Genomic DNA, 22,107 nt, shown 5'->3' with positions numbered 1-22,107 from the left:
ACATGTGAGAGTTGAAAGTTAAGACAGATAAACTGTTAGTTTTATAGAGGCTTTTCTTAGCTTTTTGATCAATGTCATCTCCCTTTTGACAGGAATTTTATTTTAAATTCAACCATGCAAATTGTATCCATCAGTTAACTTAAGATATTTAATTTTTTATGTACATTTAAATTTATGCACTGAAAAACAATTTTTTATAAATGTGTTTTTTACATTCTTTTCTTTCAAATGAGGGATTTGAGGTCATCTCAGTTCTTCCACTGTAAGTGCGCCTTTGAAAAATCAGAAATTGCTAACATTGGAAGTCAGGAACCATTTTATGTAGTTTACAATAGTAGTTTTGTACAGACGATTTCAGGTTAGAATTGCATACTATTTATTCCCACCCATTTCCTTTATTGGCTGTGACACACAGGAATTACGCCCATTGCTTAACTAACCTTTCTGACCTTTTGTTACTTGGCTATAAATTGACTTGGGTCTTTTGCAAAAACATTGGGGGGGGGGGATCTTTTAGTTAGAACCCAGCCAATTCCTGCTTCAGCGCAGAACAGTTTGTTCTCTTGAAGGAATGAGCCAGTTCAGTGAGCAGAAAAACACAGCCATAAACTGGCATCAGCAGGACCATGTTCATTCCACAGAGCAAAGGACTCATAAGAGAATGAGGTTTTGGGGAGAGAAACATGCTTTTGAGCTTCACTGATTTTATGTAAATGTAATTGACTTTCTAGAGTGAGTTGGGACTACTATATGAAAAGGATTTTCTTCCTGTGCTCTGGTGGACATAACATTCTAACTATTTAAACAGGAGTATAGTGGAATTCTCTTTTGCTGTTCCACTGTCCCCTCAGACTGTGTATGGCATGTTTCCCTACATTTCATCTGATCTGCCTGTCAGGATGGGAGCAGCTTCTGCTCAGCATACAGGCATTCCATGACTGACTACATCTTGCAAGGTTGAATGTTAGCCCATCCTTGAGAGAAGACATTGATGGCAGCCAGTGAATTAGAAGAAAACATGAAACATGCTTACACAACTGTGAGGCAGGTGTGGTGGTAACAGAAAACACACAAATCCCAGTATTTCACATAGTGGACGATAGAAATAAGGGCATTTGAATAAGGTTTGGAGACTGTTTAGGAGTTTGCCAGATGGCCAGTGGGAAGGTTCTGGGGTAGCTCTGGTTATTGCCTAGCCTGTTGTTCCCTGGAGTGTACTCAAGAAGTTTTCTTCCTTTAAAAAAAGTTTCTGGTCAAATAGGAGTGGATTTAAAGTTTGGGAGTAATGATACAATCTGGGATTTGGGGTACTATACAGTTACTCTTGGATCTGATGAAGTAACTAGGGAAGGGAGTGAAGCTGGGAATGGCTAGGGACTGTGCACTATGCATCACTGTCATAGCATGTGACAACCTAGATTTTCTCCTATAGGTAGTAGAGCTGTAAAATGCCAGAAGTTGGAGATTGATTTGGGGCAGAATTGGGTGAGAAAAACTAGGTTTGTGTTTACTAGACTAGAAATGTTAGGTTGGACCAAACTAAGTAAAGACCATGATGCCAGGCTGAAATGATTCCTGCATGGAGTCACTAGAGACAGTGAGCTACATTTTGGGAAGGCAGATATGGTTGTGACATAAAGAACTTCATGGGGAAGACAGGGCATGTAGTGTAGATCACTGAAGTCTCTGCAGCAAACAAGAACAAGAGGACATTGCTTAGGGCTGACCTTGGTGGAGAAGGAGTACAGGGAGGAAACAGGAGACAGGAAGTCTCCTGGGCTAACAACATGCTGTCAGTGACTCACATACACTGTCATGTTTAATGTAGTGAACTATATGACGTTTACACTTATATATTGTACCAATGAAAATTGGGATTTGGGAGTTTCAATACTTCCCCCAAACCCAAGTGGCCTGTATAAGGAAGCAGCCGAGTCAGAGTTGGAACTCAGTTTTATCTGACTCCAAATATAGTGGCATGCCCACTCTTGGATGGGACTAGATACAGCTGAGCAGCCCAGTGTTGAACAAGTCTCAATATATATATTTGAGACAGAGCTATGCTCCTGGCTAACCTGGAACTTCATATGTTGACCATGCTGACCCCAAACTTTCAGTGATTCTCTTGCCTCTGCTTCTGCTTCCCCAGTGCCGTACTTACAGGCTTGCTTCAAAATGTCCTGCTGTATACATTCTTTCTGAGAGTTTGCACCTATAAATAGTCATCTAGTAATACTTAGATGCTAGCATTAATGCTAATACAAGAAACATTTAGACTATCTGCTTTTTATTCTTAAATATTAAAATATAAAACAGCATGATTTTATTTCTTGAAATCTCACCCTTGTTTAAGAATTGCTTTGGGAAAAGGCCCAATCAAACTGACAAAACATGAATGTTACTGATAGACTGAATTTTATATTTTATTTCGCTGTCACAGTGAGTGTTCAGGTTAGCAGACCACTGTCCAGTTGGTTTTTTCCTTCCAACATGTGTGTTTGGTTATCAAACTCAGGTCATCAGACTTGGTGGCAAGCACTCTTACCCACTAAACCATCTCATCAGCCCTAAAATATGTAAGTTTTAATGTTCAGAGTATGTGTAACGATTTATGAAAACAACACACTTTGGCCTTCAGAAACTGAAGAACCATTTAAGACTAACATGAATAGAAAGAGTGTGGGATCACTGTTTAATAAATACATGCTCTAAGAGGGTTCAGAAAAACAGTTTTCAGGTAACTGTATCTTAAAAGGGGGGATTATTCTGTAGAGCTCAGCTTTTGTCAGCCCCAAGACAAATACATAGTTTTCTGTTTGCTTCATTATTCCTTCAATCATGATGACATAGATTCCAGGGTTAGATCCTAGGAGATAGACAGTAAAGAAGCAAAAGCAAACCTGGTTTCCTTGAAACTGGTTATCTATTCCATGTGAAGTACAGCCATTTGGGACTGGAGACTCTCAGTTCTAGCATCAAGGCTGAGCTTATGCCAACTGTCTTCTCAGCATTCCCCTTCCCAATTTCTTTTGCTTGTTCGTCACAGTGGAATAAGAGATAATGAATGTTGTCAGGATAAAAATGTGGGTAAGGTATCTAAACTTAGATATCTCAGTACTCAGTCTATATTATTGTATGGCATCACTGATAAAAATGTTGGGTCTTTAAGGGGAATTTTAATATTTAATGTGGCAGAGCTGTAGCTGTAGCATAGTCTCCTGTTCAAAGTCTGGATTATATATAGCTCAGGAGTGGAAAGCCAACTCCGCTTTCCTCTAGTGGCCGATGAGCATAGCAGGAGAGGCAGTTATGTAAGCAAGTGCTCATTAGTACTGCTGTAAATTCAGACAGCTGGGCCTCCGTGGTCCTTTGTCTACCTCAGTGTTAACTTTCATTTGCTTTCTTGATAGCTGTGAGGCTTAGTGCATAAGAGAACACTGGAAACAAGGAACCCCAACTGCAGCCTGACACTCTAGTTCACAGCAGCTCACAGACCTGTACACAAGCAGTGCCAGTTCATGTGGCACAAAAGGCTTGTGGTGTACTGGAGTGAAAAGATACAGCAAAGAGAAATCCACTAAAGAAGCTTGGAAGACTGGTCATACTGTGGGGTCCCTTAATTTGCACATTTGCTTCTTTGTACTTCTGCGATGAAAACCTGTTAATGTCTGTTCCATGTTTGGGTATTAAGTGATAGTGTCAACACTAGATGTAGTGACTCATGTAATGTGCCTTCCCCGTATTGCTACTTGGTGAGCATTTGCAAATGTTCATTTCTCCTCATTTACCTTTTCTCAACCTTTGTCCCCGTTCTGCCTTTTTTCTTTTTGCTGAGAAATATAGTCTCATTCATGAACTCCATCATTATATATTTAGTACCTCAAAATTCTCTCATCTTCTCCTTCTTCCTCCTTTTTCCTTTCTGCCTCCCAGGAGTATGTATCCACACTCCTTTTCTGCTGTTTCTGGGCTAAGAACGAGAGATGGGAGAAAGGAGCCTTCTTAGAAGATAAGTGTGGATCATTCTCATAAGCATATCCTAGGTCAATAATCCTAATCCTGGTACCTTCAAATTTCCCAAATAGGTGTACGAGTCCCAGGCTCCTGACTCTTCCTGCAGCATTACCGTGTCTTCTTTTCTTATATCCCTTTACTCAAAAGACAAAAGAGGGGATTTGATTTTGCCAGGCTGCCTAGTTGTAGAGTCACCTTGAGTAGGTATATATTGGTTTCCTCCTGAGGCTCTGTGTGCTTCCATACTGTCGGAGTCCACTCTGGAGGCCCTTGGTGAGGGAGAACTCTTGCCGCAGCATTTGTTTGCCCTTCTAGCCCTAGGCCTCTCCTCACTCTTCACCTGCCCAGACCACCCCCATTCGGCCACCCCTTATCTGATACATCTTTTCCTAAAGAAATAATCATGCCCTTGGGGCATTTGGGAGAGTCTCAAACCTTGATTGGTTGCAACTCCCTGGGTTCTAATGGGTAGAGATCAGGGATGTGATGCCATACACTATAGTGTACAGTACAGCACCCTACTCCCAGATGTAGAACTTACTGTTGCTAATTTTCATTAGTAACAGGGTTGAGAAGCTCTGACTCGGAGTTTCTTGTTTCATCCTGCCTGCCTCTGTCACATTAAGGAGATTTCTAACCTCAGCAGCTGCTCCTTTCCCTGGATGGCCTCACCTCCATTAAGGCTTCCTTCATTCCTTACCTAGTCAGAGTGGGTCCTCCTTTAGGTTTCTACCTGCCTTGTCCACTCATTGCAACCTTTCTCACTGTTGCTTTGATAGCCCCTCACAAGGACTTGTTCTTTTGAGAGCAGAATAATGGCTTGATTGGAATGCGGATTATTGTCCACCAAATCCAATATGCTGTTGTTATATAATGTTTATATATATATAAAAAAACAAAAATATTCCAAGAGCCCAAACCTTGGCATCAGAAGAGTAAGGGGCATATTGAGGAAAGAGCAAAGGATTCATAGCTCATATCTTCCCTGACCTTTAGATTCCACATAGGAAGACAGTGACAATGTTGGCTTCCTGAGATTGTTGTTTGAGACTATGAAAAGACATTAGCAATGAGCCTATCACATTCAAATGTGTTATAGAACTGGAAAATGAAGCCATGGTTCCAGATAGTAGATGATTAACAGACACAGAAAATGTCACTGTTTGTTATCGTCTAGTAGTAGTGACCTTGATTCCAGGTAGCTACCAAATAGTCCACCTAATGAGCGTGATCCCCTTTGCTATAGAAATACTAAAAAGTGTTAGTGTTGATGGAGATGGAAGAGGAGGGGATTGGTGGGTGGGGTGGGAATGGGAGATAAGGACTGGGAGGGGAGGATGAGGGAAGGCTGCAGCTGTGATAAAAAATAAATAGATGAACAATTAAAACAAAATGTTAGTGCTTTTCCTTACTCCATGGAAGCATGGGACACCCACCCCTATGTGACTAATGTTTTGTTTTATGACAGAATCTTAAGCAGCCCAGGGTGGGCTCAAGCCTCTAGCAGTATACTGCCTCCTACACTTAAGTGCTTAAGCCACTACACTCAGCTTGCCATTTCTTGAAGAAACAGTTTTCCTTTCTTGGAATACTAAGACACTAGAAACACATCCTAAAGGTTGGGAGGTCTGTATTGGCCTGAAGTTAGACCAAAGTCAATTGTTTTTGTGAAATTGCTGAGGCATGAGAGGGACACAGGTTATAGACTGGGATGGTATTGCCTTTTATCCAGACAAATATTATAATAAATTACCTTTTTCTATAGCATTAGCAGGCTAGTGACAATTGATACTATAGTCAAACACCATTTTCATACACTCTTAGGAAAGGGGCTGTAACAATCATATAAACATTTAAATCCCATCTAGCATTTATTCAGAGAATTTCAAAGTTAACCCCATTGGGAGTGGCAATATCTTTAGAACAGAGAGGAAGTCTATGCATATGAGAGGAAGAGCTGATTCTTTAAAAAGAACTTTGAAAATGCCTTAAAGCATATGAAATATTTATCTCCAACTTTATCAGTATCTTTTTTTAGGGTCAGAGTTTAGAGACAGATATGCCTGATGGTTAGGCATTAGCATCAACAGGGGTCACATGACTACTAGAAACACATGGAGTACCTCCTCACCCTATTTGCTTCTTTGACTTCCCAGAATAGATGCTACCTCTCAGGACTTACTTCTTTACTGAAATATACTTTCTTGTACTATTTATTACTATAGGATATTTGTTTTTCTCTTCTGGTCAGCCAGAAGTACTGTGCTGTGAGTTAAACATGTAAGCTTTGGAATCTGGGATACCTGGCTTTGAGTACCAGCAACCTAAGTTACTTAGCTGTTGAAGCCTTAGCATCCCATTATATAAAGTTGTGTTGATATTTAATTCCTGGCATTATTGTAAGGTTCAAGTCAAATGAGAAAACAAATATAAGGAAGTTGGTGAAGGGCATACAGTGATTTTGTTTAGTGGTTGTTCTGCTTGAAGACAGGTACTTTGTTAGCTTTGAATTCTTCCTGCATCTACCATGTATCTTGGCATTGAGCTAAATATCCAGTAACCCTAAAACTTTTTATTTGAAATAAGTGACAGATACATATATTTACACAGAAGTACCCATGGAAAGAATTGTCTGAAATAACAATAGTTTAAAACAATTGAAGTTTTGTTTTTAGTGTTTGAGTCAATTTTCAAAAATCTTATTCTTAAGAGGGAGTCTAAGATAGGCCAAGCCTTACCTTACAGGTCCTAAGTGAGATCATTTGAAGGGAAGCATCTGAACCACATCATCTTGATAACAGCCTACTGTCTGTTCCTACCTGACATTACCTAGAGAGCAATGTAAGCATGGCCATTGCATCCATTTCACTGTACCTTTGCTTGTTTTCTATTACACTAGCTCCAGGGAATGCTTCTATTTGAGTGTCCTCCAGAAGGAATTGCCTCTGTACAGACATAAGTATTTATTAAATAATGGAAATAGTACCACTCAAAGTATATTTCTTTTATTATTAGGACACTGAGGATCAAATTATGTACCAGGTGAAGGGTAGGGAACTTTCTAATTGTCTTTCTCACCACATCCCTCCTACCCCTCCATTTTCTGCAGCTGTAAGACATGTTTGTTTTCATCTTCATAATAAAAGGATTGGTCTCACTCCAAGCTTCATGCCTTGGGTCTTGATTACTTAATTAAATCATGTCACCCTACATGTTACTCCAGGTGAACCCAGTAGCACTAGTGCCAGAAGGAGATTTCAGGGCTGGATATGATCCAGAAATTCAGAAAGTTTGCTAAGGAGTTTGGGGGAAAAAACACTCCTCAGTCTTGTAAGAGATCTACCCCCAAAAGCAGCCTTTCTTCTTCTTCTTTTTTTTTTACTTTTTTTCTGTTTTTATTTATTTTTTTTAATTTATTTTTTATTGAAAATTTCTACCTCCTTCCCTCCTCCCACTTCTCTCCCCTCCCTCCACTCCCCCTCCTCTTCCCTCTCCAGTCCAAGGAGCAGTCAGGGTTCCCTACCCTATGGGAAGTCCAAGGTCCTCCCCGCTCCCCCCCAGGTCCAGGAAGGTGAGCATCCAAACAGACTAGGCTCCCACAAAGCCCATCCATGCAGTAGAATCAAAACCCAGCACTATTGTCTTTGGCTTCTCCGTCAGCCTCCACCATCAGCCACATTCAGAGAGTCTGGTTTGATCATATGCTCCATCAGTTCCAGTCCAACTGGCCTTGATGATCTCCCATTAGATCAGTCCCGCCATCTCAGTGGGTGGACGCACCCCTTGCAGTCCTGACTTCTTTGCTCTTGTTCTCCCTCCTTCTGCTCTTCATATGGACCTTGGGAACTCAGTCCAGTGCTCCAATGTGGGTCTCTGTCTCTATCTCCAGATGAAGGTTCTATGGTGATATGCAAGACATTCATCAGTGTGGCTATAGGATAAGGCCAGTTCAGGTACCCTCTCCTCTGCTGCCCAAGGAACAAGCTGGGGACATCTCCTTGGACACCTGGGAACCCCTCCAGAGTCAAGTCTCTTGCTACCTTAAAATGGCTTCCTTAATTAAGATATCTACTTCCCTGCTCCCTCACCCACCCCTCCTCCATCCCAACCATCCCATTCCCTCAAGCTCTCCCCATCTTCCCCTTTCTCTCCCCATTTCCCCACCCCCCCCACCGCTGTGCTCCCAACCCCTGTCAATAAAGTCAATAAAGAAGGGGTAGTACATATACACTTTAAAGTTCTACTCAGCAGTAAAAAAAAAAAATGACATCTTGAATTTTGCATGCAAATGGATGGAAATAGAAAACACTATCCTGAGTGAGGTATCCCAGACCCAAAAAGATGAACATGGGATGTACTCACTCATAATTGGTTTTTAGCCATAAATAAAGGACATTGAGCCTATAATTCGTGATTCTAGAGAAGCTAAATAAGAAGGTGAACCCAAAGAATAACATATAGTTATCCTCCTGGATATTGGAAGTGGACCAGTCTTTCTTCTGACCTAGATGTTGGGGGACTTGAAACCTGGGACAGTTGTTTGTTAGCTGTGATTAGGGAAGCTACCCTTAGGATATGACTAACAAAATAGAAGCCTTTGTTTTTATCACAAAATTTCTAAACCAAACTGAAGCCACCAACACTGAACTTTCTTCCATATGTGTGCCAGCACCCTCCCTTATTGTGAATCATCTTAAATTGGGCTTCTTACTTGTGACTTGGAATCCATATGGTGTTTGGTAGATATATAATCTTCAATTTTTAACAGGTCAGTGACTATAATCATGAAAAAGGAGCCTGGGGACTTGAAGGATTCCACTTTTGCAAGGCACAAATTGTGAGAACACATTTCTGCAAATTAATGACTTTCCTATATATTTTGATGCTTTTAAAGTTTGATTTTTTTATTTTATTATGAAACAAGATTTTACTCTTGGTCTCCTAAGAGGTGGTATTACAGGTGAGTCTCCACACTTGGCTTTACTTGTTGTTTGATTGATTAAATATAAACTTAGGTAAACCTATCAAACTTAGTTTTTTGTCATGTGTTTTTCACAGAGAACAAAAGTTAATGGCATTATGTAAGTTTCTACCAAAAAAAGTTCATTATTTACTGTTCTACCAATATTTAGTATTCTCCATCAATAATTCTTAGCTCCCTTTGTGCAAAATAGCTTTTTTCCTCCACAGAGCCCAAATTTTAATGCCTTACCAGCCAAGGCTGCCTGGACACACAAGAAGTGATCTAGTTGAACTCTTTTCATTGTATCCCTATTAATAAAGTACTGCTAAGTTTGAGGAAAGACTTACAAGACAGCCTTGAACTCTCAACTTGTTCAAAACAAAATAGAAAAATCTTATCAACTCTGCTATTTCATGTCAGCAGTGACAAAGACTTGCTGAGCCTGTGTGCTGCTTCTAGAATGCCAACTAGAAGGCCAGGCCAAGGTGGCCAGCTGGTCATGGAACACTTATTCTAAGACTGGGCAGTCCCTTTCTTGTGACATTGAAGTCAGAAACAAAATGGGCTTGCTGCCATCTATTCAAGTAGTGAGTGACCTATTTTTACAGTAATTGAGTTGGGTTTCTTTTTTCTCTCAGGAGGTAGGACTCTCACATTCTTTTGAGTGCTCAAGAAGATACTTCCCTGCTAACCTCTTTGGCTTGGTGTTTTTAACCTAGGTCACTCTGAACTGAAAAGAGTAATATCTGTCCCTTCTCTTCACTTGGAGGGTGGAAGATAGATTATGAATATAAAATAGAGTGCTAGGAAAAATTTTAGCCAAAAGCAGGATAGATGCTTCTGAGAAAGAGCAAAGCAGGCCAACTAGACAGAGGATGGTGTCTGGTTCACAGGTGCTCCTGAAACCCCAGTCACAAGTGTCAGCTATGACTTAGCTTAGCCTTCAAGCTTTGCTTGAGCTCTATATGTATAGTGTGATGGAGGCATAAAACTTCATGCAAATCTTGTTGGGGAGGAAGTTTATACTGGAAAGTCAGAGGCAGGGTTGTCAGTGCAACAGAAACAGAGGACAGGCTTGGGATGAGGCTGCTGGTGGGCCACAGAAGTATGTTAGAGAAATTCCTCCCCAGCCATGCTGTATGCTTGCAGCTATTCTCTATCCCTGCCTGGCTTGCTGCTGTGGAACCAGAGCCTGTCTAGGTCACGATTGTTACGTTGCTTGACTCTTAGGCATATGCTGTGCTACTTGCAAGTTCGTGTTCTCCAGGTCCTTTTTTAATGCCCCATCCCAGGAGATGGCTGGATAGGGCAAAGTGTGTTGCATGGTTCCATTCTCCCAAAGGTGAGTAGCTGTTTTTAAGCCTTAGTGATTTTATACCTAGAATAAAACATATTCCTCTCTCCTGCCTGTATAACTCCTTGTCATTCATTTGAGTTTGTTCTTTTAGGATGTGAACTCTGCCTGATGTCCTGAGGGACACCTTGCTAATTGTTCTCTAGTATTTTCATTGCTCTTTCCTTTTTCATTAGCCTATAGAACTATGAGCTTCTGTTTTGACCTGCATCTATCTCCCTCACAAAACTGTGACTATGTCATTTAGGACACATCATCTTCTTGGTAAGGTGAGTCACATGAAAGAAGTGTATATGTCATGAAAATGAACTTCCCATCTGATACCAAGATGACTAAAGATATGGAGAGGAATGTAAGAGATTCTTTTTTAGGAGCTGGAGAGATGGCTTAGCAGTTAATAGTACTTACTGCTCTTCCAGAAGATCTGGGTTCAATTCCCAACACAGACATGGCTCCTAACAGCCTCCTGTAACTCCAATTCCAGGGGATCCAACACTCTCTTCTGGCTTCCATGGGTACCAGGCATGAATGTGGTCACATACATACATGCAGACAAAAAACTCAAACACATAAAGTAAAAATAAGCATTTTTTTTAAAAAAAATAGTTCTTTAAGTTTTCATTCATCTTGAGAAAGAGTCTATGTATCCCAGAGTGACCTTGAACGGATGATTCTTTAGCCTCAGTCTCCCAGTTGCTAGCATTAAAGATATACACCACTTCATGTAGTTTGCAGAAGGTTCTTGGCTTATTTTTGGGCATTTTGAGCTGGCTGAATGTCTCTTGTACTTAAAAATAAAAAAAAAAGTTACGGGAAAAGTTTTGGAGCATATAGCTCAGGAAGATGTAAACATAACCTATTGGTATTTGTGATACAGGAAGTAGTCAGTTGTTTTGTTTTATGTCAGTTTGATAGAATCTAGAGTCATTTGGGAAGGGGGACTCTTGGTTGAGAAAAACACTTCTATATGATTGGCCTATAGACAAATCAGGCATTTTCTTAGTGATTAGTAGTGATTAGTGTGGGAGGGCCCAGCCCAGTGTGGGCAGTACCACCCTTGGGCAGGTCCTGGATGACTTAAGAAAGCAGTCTGAGCAATCCATGAGGAACAAGCTAGTAAGCAGCACTCCTCCATAGCTTCTGCTTTGGTTCCTACCTTGTTTGAGTTCTTGCCCTGACTTCTATCAGTGATGGACTGTTACCTGGAAGTGTAAGATGTCATAAACCCTTTCCTTCCCAAATTGATTTTGGACATGGTGTTTTATCACAGCAATAAAAACCCTAACTAAGGCAGAAAACGATCCCAGGTTGTAGGGTATTTATGTAATAGACATTATCATATGTTTTTGGGAAGATTGTGGTAGCACACAGAAAGTAGTAAGGAAGGGCTGGGTTATACCCAGCAGAACAGGGGAATGTGGTTTCATTACTTTGTATGTGATAAATATACTTCAAAATGCTGGCAAAGTTATATTATTTGGCAGATGGTATTATCAGACCTCAACATTTGGAATGTTCATGTGCCAACTTTGGTACCACTGATGTATCAAAGTCTTTTAATGCAGCATTCAAAAGATGATGGGGTGATATCAGTTTTTACTAAGTTTGGGAGTTGAGGTTGCCTTTGTTGTACTTCCTACTTCCCAAGGAAGTACATAGTTAGTGCTTGATAATGGAAGATACGGTGATAAATGGATCCTATTAGTAACTTTGTACATTTGTCTAAGTTTTGTCATAGTTTGTATCTCAGATTTTGAGAAGTACAATTTCAAGAATTTTCCTTGATTGTAGGACAGTTATGTACACCAGAGGGTGCTGTGCTTCAATGTTCATACCTTCTTTTTCATTTTTATGGTTGTTTGTTAACATGTTTTGAGGAGTAGCCAGTTGAGAATTTGCTGTCAACAAAGAACTGCCTGAACACACCCTTCTCTTTTGCTGCTTTCCAGCCTAATAAAGGGGTTCAGAAATGCCACACTCCACACTCCCTGGGTCTGTTTCACTGTATTTCAGCTCTTAACTGTCAGGTTCTTTGTTAAAACTAGAAAACTTTTGTTGTTGTTGTTACAGCTTAAGTACTTTTCAATATTCTTTCTTTGGTGGAAATGGAGACCATCTGGTTACTGTCGTCTGTGTAATAACAATGATGGAAATGGTTATTAAGTCACTCTTCGGCCTTTTCTCTTGTCTAGGCGAAGTTGTCTCTGTTCTTCTGGCCATGGCCCATAAATCTCATTTTCTAACCCTTTAATCATGTTGGTGGCTTTCTGTGGAAACTACATCAAAGGCTCATTTGAGTGCCTCTTTCTGGTAGGGAAGGCCGTCAGCATTTAAAGGATATCGAATGTGGTTTTAGTCATCCTGTTCCCATGGCTAGTTCCCAGGTTTCCAAGTCAGTTCCAGTGTGCCGACCGTTAGAGTCTATTTTCTCCATCTCTTCACTGTAACACATTTTAAGTACTTTTAATTAAGGTATTGATTGGATTGAAATGTTAGTTAATAGATTTTGCAGTTTAGCCTGTTGCTTTTGAGAGCCTTTTCTGTCTGTTGTGACTTTTATCTTATTGAGATGATAATTCTGTCTTCTATTTTAGTCACTGTTGAGTTAGCATCTGTGAGGGTATACTGTGTGCTCTATGCTAGAGATTGAGGATGGAAAAAAGTGAATAAAATGTAGGACCTGGTAATCTGGGAGTAAAGCTAGGTGGCACATGCTTAAAATTTATGCTGGATATGCTGTAAGAGATGGTTTAAGGGCAGTAGAAATTTGAAAACCTTCATTAAACATGTCCTGTTTGAATTGGAGTTTAGTAAATTAAAGAAGATGCTACTTCAGGTAAAGGCAAAGAGGCCAGCACTCTCAGGAAGCAGAGGCTTAAATGTGACAGGTTTGTATTTGAGTGTCTATTGGAGAGGCAGGAAAATGGCATTCTGAAAAATTTCCCACACCAAGTCAAAGAGCATCCAACCAAAGCATAATATAAGATGAATATATCGTTTTAAATGTTTTAAGAGGAGCTAGAGAGATTGCTCAACAGTTAAGAGTGCTTGCTATTCTTGAAGAGAATCCATTTTGGGTAACTTACCTATAACCACAGCTTCAGTAGATCCAGTATGCCTCTCTAGTCTCTGTGGGCACTGCACTCATGTACATACCCCACCCCCATACACACATGTACATATAATGAAAACTAATAATTAAAAGTCTTTTTGAAAGATATATTTTTAAAGTAAAAATTAATATGAACTATATGCCATAAAAAGACCTGAGAAGGCCAGGCAGTAGTGGCACATGCCTTTAACCCCAGCATTTGGGAGGCAGAAGCAGGCGGATCTCAGTGAGTTCAAGGCCAGCCTGGTCTACAAAGTGAGTTCCAGGACAGCCAGGGCTGTTACATGGATAAACCATGTCTAGAAAACAAAAATAAAAACAAAAGACCTGAGGGGAATCTTACTTGCATATTAGTCAGAGAACCCAATCAGAAGAGCCCACAATCTCTATGATTCTATGGCATTCTAGAAAAGACAGAATTGTGTAAATAGTAAAAAAAGATCAGTGGTTTTCAGGAGCAGGAAAGGATAAATAGGTAGACCCAGCATGATACTGTAATAGTGAATACAGTAAATTTACCCAAACTTATAGAGTATGCAAGTAGACCCTGGTGTGAAGTGCAGGATCTGTGTGATCATCAGTTATAGCACATGCACTGTTCTGGTGGAGGATACTCATAGGCATTATATGGATAGGATATATATCTATATATCTATATCTATATCTATCTATATCTATATATATAGATATAGGAAAAACCACTGTACTGTCTCCTTAATTTTGCTGTGAATCTATAGCTCTAAGATTAGGGCTAGAGCTCAATGGTAGAGTGCTTTCTTAGCATGTGTGAGGCCCTGGGTTTAATTCTAAGTATTGAAAAAATAAGTGGAGCCATGTAGGTAGACTGCTCGTTCGTTTCCCTGCTGCCCAGACCCAAATAATAACACAAAACTATATTAATTACAACACTGTTTGGCCTATTACCTTAGCTTCTTATTAAGTAACTCTTACACCTTAAATTAACCCATTTCTGTTAATCTATGTATCTGCACAAGGCTGTGACTTCCTGGTAAGATTCCTGATGCATCTGTCTCCTTCAACAGTACATGACCTCTCCTGAGTCTGCCTACTCTCTCTATACATATCTCTGTTTAGATTTTAGCCAATGAAAGCAACACATATATAGAAGGACATCCAACATCAGAGCCAGAACCAGGGTGGAATACATCTGTAATCCCAGTACTCAGAAGATGGAGGCAGGAGCATCAGAAGTCTAAAGTCACCCTTGACTATAGTAAATTCAAGGCCACCTTAGGTTACATGAAAGCTTGTCTGAGAAAAACAGACAAACCCAAACAAAATAGATCTGGGTAAAGTGGCGCATAGCTATAATCTAATACTGAGGCGGGGAAGTTGCAAGTTCCTGGGATGCATAGTAACATTCTGTCTCAAAAAGAAAAAAGAAAAGAAAAAGAAAAAAAAAGTGTGTGTGAGAAAGAGAAAGGAAAAAAATAACATGGAAGAAAAAAGGAAAAAGCCTAATAAGTTAATATTAATAATATGTATTATGGGCTGGTGAGATATCTCAGTAGGTAACAGTGCTTGTCACATAAGCCTGAAGACCAAGATTCAACTCCTGGAACCCACGGTGGAAAGGCAGAGCCAAGTCCTGAAAGTAGTGTTCTGATACTCCCACAGAAGCACATCTCTTCTTTTACAAATATGCTTGTGCACATGTGCAAATACACACAATACAAATACAAACAATAAATAATTATATATTTAACCATATCTATTAACATATTATTTTAATATGTAATTGATATAACTTCTTAGATAGTTTGTTTTTTGTACTAAGTTTTTGAAGTATTGTCTGTATTTTACATTTATAGAAATCTGAATTGGCACTGACTATATTTCAAGTGCCTGGTAGGCATGTGAATATTTATATTCATGGCTGCTATGTTGAAGAGGTTCTGAAACCTGACCTTGCCCCACTCAAAAGCCTCACTAGCCATAGTGCTTTTCTTTTTTCTTTCTTTCTTTTTTTTTTCAAGACAGGGTTTTTCTGTAGCTTATGGAGCCTGTCCTGGAACTAGCTCTCGTAGACCAGGCTGGCCTCGAACTCATAGAGATCCCCCTGCCTCTGCCTCCCGAGTGCTGGGATTAAAGGTGTGTGCCACCACCACCCGGCTTGCCATAGTGGTTTTCTTTCTATAAGTTCTGTAATGACAAGTCAGCAGAAGGGAAAGAGAACTTACAATCAGTTTATCCTACAGTGTTCCAGCTGCTTTCCACACTGCCTGTGACTCCAGTTTAGAGCATCTCCAGCAAAACTCTCCGGCAGAAATAGAATGGAAGCCATATGTGTGGTTTTAAGTGTTCTAGGGGTTACATTGAAAAAGTAAAAGGAAACAAACAAAATTAATTTCAAGCATTATTTAATTTATTTAAAATAGTATTTCAGTGTGTGTTCAATATTAAAATTGTTAATGAAAATGGTATAGATTAATGTAACAAAATAGAGAGCCCAGAAATTAACTATTACACACACAGGTGAACTTTAACCAGTTCTTTTCAATGGAACAAGGAAAATCTTTTCAACAAATGATGCTGGCAAAACTGGGTATCCCTATGCAGGCAGATAAAGCTGGACACTTAGTCCATATGTAAAAAATAAATGCAGTGTGGATCAAAGACCAAAATGAAAAATTAAAACTGTAAGACACTTTAAATGGTTTGCAGGGAAAATACATATAACATTAGATTAGGCAATGATTTCTTATTTATGATACTAAAAGAATAAACAAAAGGTGATTAAACAGACAAATTGAACTACATCAGAACCTCGAGTTCTCCTTATCAAGGGACATATTGAGCAGATTGAAAAGTCAGTGCAGGGAGTGATAGACTGAACCCTGCACTGTGAGCCAAGGTCTACCTCCTGAAGGTGCTTTTGTCACAGCAATTAGATCAGTAAACAATCCACTTCCTGAAGTTGTTTTTGTCAGAAATGATAAAACTGACTAATGCAGCACATAGGGGAAAGAAGGGAGCAGGGTAAGTGATGTGGAAGTGATGCAGAGATCTCTTCCTGGACGTCTGGATGGATTGTACAGTGGTCTGAATGTTTGTGTCTCTGAAAGCTATCCACTGAAACCCTAACTCCCAGTGTAGGATGAGGAAGTAGAGCCATTGGAAGTCCAGCAGGCCATGGAGACAGAAGCCTAGTGAGTAGGATTGGTCCTTTTCAAAAGAGGTCCACACACTCTTCCTTTGACTCTTCTCACATGAAGTCACAACGAGGTGATGACTGTGAGAAAGCAAGCAGGCTCTCACCAGATAGTGTGATTTCAAATTGATCTCGATGTTTCTATTTATACACCACCTGCCCTATGACATTGTTGTTGCAGCAACCCAAACTGACTGCAACAGATAGTGAGAGTGAAGTAAATGAAATGAAGCCTGGATGTTCTTCTGTTTAGTTTCTTAGAGGAGTAAGTACCCAGGTCAGAGTGGAACCTATGAATGGTAGGTGGAAATGGTGGAGCCAGTGTTTTTTTAAGTCACCTGGATCTGGAAAGACTCCAAGTCGTGGTATGGGTGAGGTTGTATAAGTATGGGTCTTAACATCTCCTGGGTTCTAAGGGTCCTTAATGACTTCAGAGACTCAGATTTAAGCTGCAGAAGAGTTGTTGGGAAGAGCCTCTCGACTGGTCTCCCAGGAGCAAGAAGTTTGATCAGAATGGGAAAGGGGAACAGTTCCTACAGCGAGCCAGAGGCTGAGTAGGGAAGTTAAATAAATGGGCCTGTGGCTAGCTAGCTGACTGAGTCTATAGGAGAGAGGAAGGAGAGAAGAGGGTCATTTAAGGGAATGTTTTCTGGGAGTTAAGTAATATTTTAAGTAAAGTTATTTAATGCTTTGCTTAAGGTTATCACTGAAACAGTAACAAACCAATATGCCTTTTACTTAAAGGCAGATAAACAAATATAACTTCTGCCAGATTTGTAAAGAAGACACATAATATTTTTAAGGCTTATTTATGTTTTTTATGTTTGCCCAAATGCCTGAATACTCACCACGTGCATGCCTGATAATGAGGAGGCCAGATGCTAGAGTCAGATCCCCGAGAACTAGAGTTAAAATACAGGCGGTGTGAGCTGCCATCGGGGTGCTGGGAACCAAACCCAGGTCCCTTGCAAGAGCAGCCAGTGCTCTTAACCACTGAGCCATTTCCCCTACCCCTTACATAAAATTTTAAAACATACAATTAAGAGAAATTTTTTAGAAGCTATTTTTTTTCTGAGAGAATCACTGTATAGCCCAGGGTAGCCTCGAACTATTGATCCTCCTGCCTGTCCTCCAAAATTCTGGGGTTACATGTGGGGCCACTGTGCCCAGTAGAAACTTGTGATTGAGGCACCTTCAATGTCAGAGAACGGAAATAAGTGCATGCTACTTTGATGAGGAAGTTGACTCATCCATCCCCTGGGTGAGTGTGTGTGAGTGTGCATGTGTATCTGTGTGAACTCATCCTCAACACTGTCTCTAGATTCTTGTTGAATGAGTGTGTATATGTGTTTGTGCATGTGCCAGTATGTGTATACTCATGTAGGACAATGGTTGAGATGGGAGTATGTATGCTTCATTAGTTGTTGGAGTCTTAGATTTTTGTTCCTTTCTTAGTAAGGATTACTATTGCTGTGATAAAGCACTATGACCAAATACCACTTGGGGAGGGAAGGGTTTGCTTGGCTCGCACTTCCACATCATAGTCCATCACTGAAGGAAGTCAGGGCTGGAGGCAGGAACTGATGCAGAGGCCATGGAGCAGAGCTGCTTACTGACTTGTTCAACCTGCTTTCTTATATAACCCAGAACCAGCAGCCGAGAGATGGCCCTATCTCAGATAGTGACTACTCATGAGTCCTAACAGAGGAGCTGGGAGTTGGGCATGTAGCTCAATGGAAAAGCACTTGCCTTCCACTTGTAAAGCCTTGTGTTCTATCTCCAGCACTGGGGCATAGACTGGAACATGCAGAAGTGAACCCTCTGGGTATGTGGGGAAGCATATTCGAGGCAAAAGTACCAGCTGGCATTCAGATGTTGAAATGGTAGCAGTGGTAGAGGGAGAACAGAAAGTGAACAGGCGAAAGAGCTGTTGGGGTAGGGTGGGGTGCTATGGTGTTAAAATTTCTCTGAGACAGGCAATGCCATAGGAAGACAATAAATACAGCACTGACAGGATCTGTCCCATGTTTAGTTCAGCATGGCTCTACTGGCTGTACTGAGAATAAACTAGGAAAAGTCAGAGGCAACACAGGGGCATCCATCAGGGTTTGAAAGTAGTCCAGGCAGGAGATGACAGTGGCTGGCATCAGGCTGGGAGAAATGGAGACTATGAGGGGTAACTGGGTTCTTGAAACACTTGAAAGTACAGGGTATGTGTGCTGTATCTACACGGATGGAAACCGAGACTTCACTTAGTGACTAGGAAGATGGTATTTCTATTAACCAAAACATATGCGGAACTAGTAAGTGCAATGTAAAATGCAAAAGTATATTTGGGCTGCTGATAATGGGCTTCTGTTCTAGGGGTAAACTAGATTGAGCTGGTTTCCTCACTGTGTTTGAGGGAGCTAATGGGCCAGACTGCTAATGAGCAGGGAGGCTGTGAAATGCCAGTGTCCCCAGTGAAAAGATTCTAATCTTTGCCAAAACCCTCTCAAACCCACAGAAAAAAATGTAGGAGTGGGGTAAGACTTACGGGGTTGAGGTGGGACTGGGAGCAAGTCTAGGGTAGCAGAAAAGGCCAGTGTCCAGGACTTGTTCCATGGAGGTGTGAGAAAGCCGCTTTCAGAGTTAATGTGTTACCGGGAAACAGACTTGAATCCTAAATTTTGTTTCAAATACAAAAGTAAATTGCTTTATTAAATTTAAACTAAAAATTTTAAAAAGCATTATAAGTGGTTCTGGATGTGGTTTTACTTTTGAAATTACATTTGTTTTGTTTTAATTGAATTTTTCCAGTGTAGGCCACATAGTTTACAGGCTAAATAGCTTGTAGACTGGCATGCTTACAAGAACCTCTGAAGAACATTCATTTAAAAAAATAAAAACCCTCCTTGGCTCACCCTGCAGATCCAGTGTCCCTCCTTCTACTTCCAGGCTTAGTCTCATTGATGACTCTCTTCATTGACCTTATTATAAAGTTCACATGATCAGACACATAATGCTTCATTTTGTCACCATGTGCTTCTCTTTTGCTTATTTGGGAAAACCTGAGACATCTGATGTTGTGTTCAGTGGGAAAGGGCTTCAGAAACAGGCATTCTCACCCACTCTTTGTAAGATCCCCCAAACAAAAATAGAAGTTCTCTCCTTTATTCAACTCAGCCACTCTGCATCTAGGAACTCATTCTATTGATAAGTCCACACATATATTAAGTATGTAATACACGATCAGCCCCAGGACAGCAATAGATGAGAAACAACCTAAGCACTCACTAGTTAAATCAACTATAGCATAGCTAGATAGTGGAATAATACACACTTGTGAAAAATAACAGGGGAGTACATTCTATACTGCCATAAACTAACCTTCAGGAGATATCCTGATATGTTTTAAAATAAAATACAACTCTGTGTTTGTGTGTGCATGTGTGTGTGTGCGTGTGCGTGTACACTTAAAATCATGCGAAACAAGTCAGTGTTTGCTCTTGGTCTGAAGATAAAGTAGTAAGACCTAGAAAACCTTGCCCTCATGAACCTTCTTTTGAACATTATAAATATTCTTTGAATTCAAAACAAAAAAGTTAAGTTTAGCTAAATTCTAAAATGACGCATTTCCCAGAAACTATTAGTTGTTACAAATAACAAATAAGAAAGTAATGGGGGGGGGGCTGGTGTAAGATGGGTCAGTGGTTAAGAGCACTAGCTGTTCTTCCAGAGGACCCAGGTTCAATACCCAGCACCCACACGGCAGCTCACAACTCTCTGTAACTCCAATTCCAGGGGATCTGAAACCTTCACACCAATGCACATAAAAGAAAGTTAAATAAATTAAAAAGGAAAGTAATCGGGTAGTGGGGTCCAGCCCAAGGCCATTCCCGATATGTGACCGAGATGGGAACTAGGTGGGGCTCCTTTACATCCCAAATATCAACTCTGTCAAACTTTTGGGATAGCTTCTGTAGTGCTGTGCATGGGTACTGCCCCTAAGGATGCAATACCCAAACATAACCTTTGTTTGCCTCCAAGTTAAAGCCATAGCTCTAAGGAGACTCGGGAGCACCCAGTGTGGAGGAAAGGATCAATGTGCAAAGCCTGACTGCCATCAGAGCTATATTCCCACATGACCTTCTCTACAGTCTCTTGTGTCACCAGGGCTCAGAGCTTATTCCAGCTGTGATGTTTGCTGTCTTAGTTGATCTCCCCTTATAGGTGCAGAATAAGTTATCTGTTTACTACATGTCCAACAAGCTCTTTCTATATTTGACTTATCTCACCCTTTAGTAACTGTCTTTACAGTGTAAGCACCCTCGGTTCATTTTGCAGTCTCTCAGGAGACCAGTTCTTTGAGCACATACTATCACCAAGTGGTATCCTCAGTCCTTTGAGCACATTCAAATTTGTGCACATCTTTGCAGAATGTGGCAATAGAAACGAAAAAAAGCACTCAAGATGCAGCCCAACCAGAAGAGAATTTAATGGGAATTGTGTTTGCCATTTTGCAACTCCTTGACTACTCCCCATATCTATGTCAAATTTCCGTTTCATTTTTCCCTCACAGAGGAGAAATATGGGGTGAAGTGACCCATTAAGCTAAGGAACCCCTGCTGGACTGAGCAGACTGGGATTATCTTATCATAAGGCCATTTGGGTATTCAGGCATACATTTCTAACACTTCTGGATTTTCTGCCTTTTTCTCTCTTTGAATTCTACCATGTTCACAATGCCTGACATATAGCGATAGTCTTTGGTTATTAAATACATGGATAAATTGGATCTAGGAATAGGGTTAGGAATTCTAATAATTACAGTGCTATCTGTATTGGCTCATAATATAATTCATATGAACTCATATGAGTTCTATTTCAGAATCTAGTTCTAGCAGATGAAAATTACGTGCAATCTGCACCTTGATCATCTTACCAATACTACTAACAAGGAATTTACTTAGGTACAAAAACTACTGACCTTCTTGTGTCTGACTCATTTCACTCAGCTATCTCAGGGTTCCTCTGTGTTGCAATACTGTATTGTAGAGTATTTTAAAGAGTAAATAATATTTCACTTTCTATATCCATCACTTTTATTTTATTTTATTCCTTTGTCAGTGGACATTAGGTTGTGTCTGACTCTTGGCACCTGTGAACAATGCAGACGTGAGAGTTCACCAGGGAGCAAACCTATGCTTCTCCTTAGTCCTCCCTCCCCAGTCCTGTGACCTAGTGGGTCAGCACCTGCAGGTGTTGTCAGCTAGCCTTGTCTTTTAGTTCTTGTCATTAACCCAGCTCCCACTCAAGCTTGCTCCCAAGTTCTTCCTAATGTCATTTGGGTTCTCTTCTTTTTAAGTGAACTCAACGTGCCAAATTTTACATGTATTCTACTTGTCAAAAAGGAAAGGAAGCTATTGAGCCTTTTAATGTCTTCTCTATTGATAAAGCTCCAGGTCCATCATCCAAAAGAGGGCACTGCTCCAGGCCTGAGCACGGGGAAA

The 22,107-nt window shown here is 40.4% G+C and overlaps 1 protein-coding gene across 6 annotated transcripts in view; it reads left to right on the top strand.

The window, feature by feature from the left end:
- Positions 1 to 22,107, top strand: part of Zhx3 (zinc fingers and homeoboxes 3) — a 116,723-nt gene that overhangs the window by 77,381 nt on the left and 17,235 nt on the right. The window contains exon 3 of one of the 6 annotated variants that reach the window (XM_075962911.1): positions 10,508 to 10,600. The exons of 4 other annotated variants lie outside the window; for them this stretch is intronic. The gene's annotated coding sequence lies outside the window, so the exon portion shown is untranslated. Of the gene's footprint in view, positions 1 to 10,507; positions 10,601 to 16,858; positions 16,981 to 22,107 lie in introns of those variants that run through there. One more of the 6 variants, XM_075962912.1, reaches the window with a different exon arrangement.

Source organism: Microtus pennsylvanicus, chromosome 2 (assembly GCF_037038515.1).
Source record: "Microtus pennsylvanicus isolate mMicPen1 chromosome 2, mMicPen1.hap1, whole genome shotgun sequence".
Taxonomy (NCBI): domain Eukaryota; kingdom Metazoa; phylum Chordata; class Mammalia; order Rodentia; family Cricetidae; genus Microtus; species Microtus pennsylvanicus.
The sequence above is the reverse complement of the archived record's forward strand: the minus strand, read 5'-3'. Positions and strand labels throughout refer to the sequence as shown.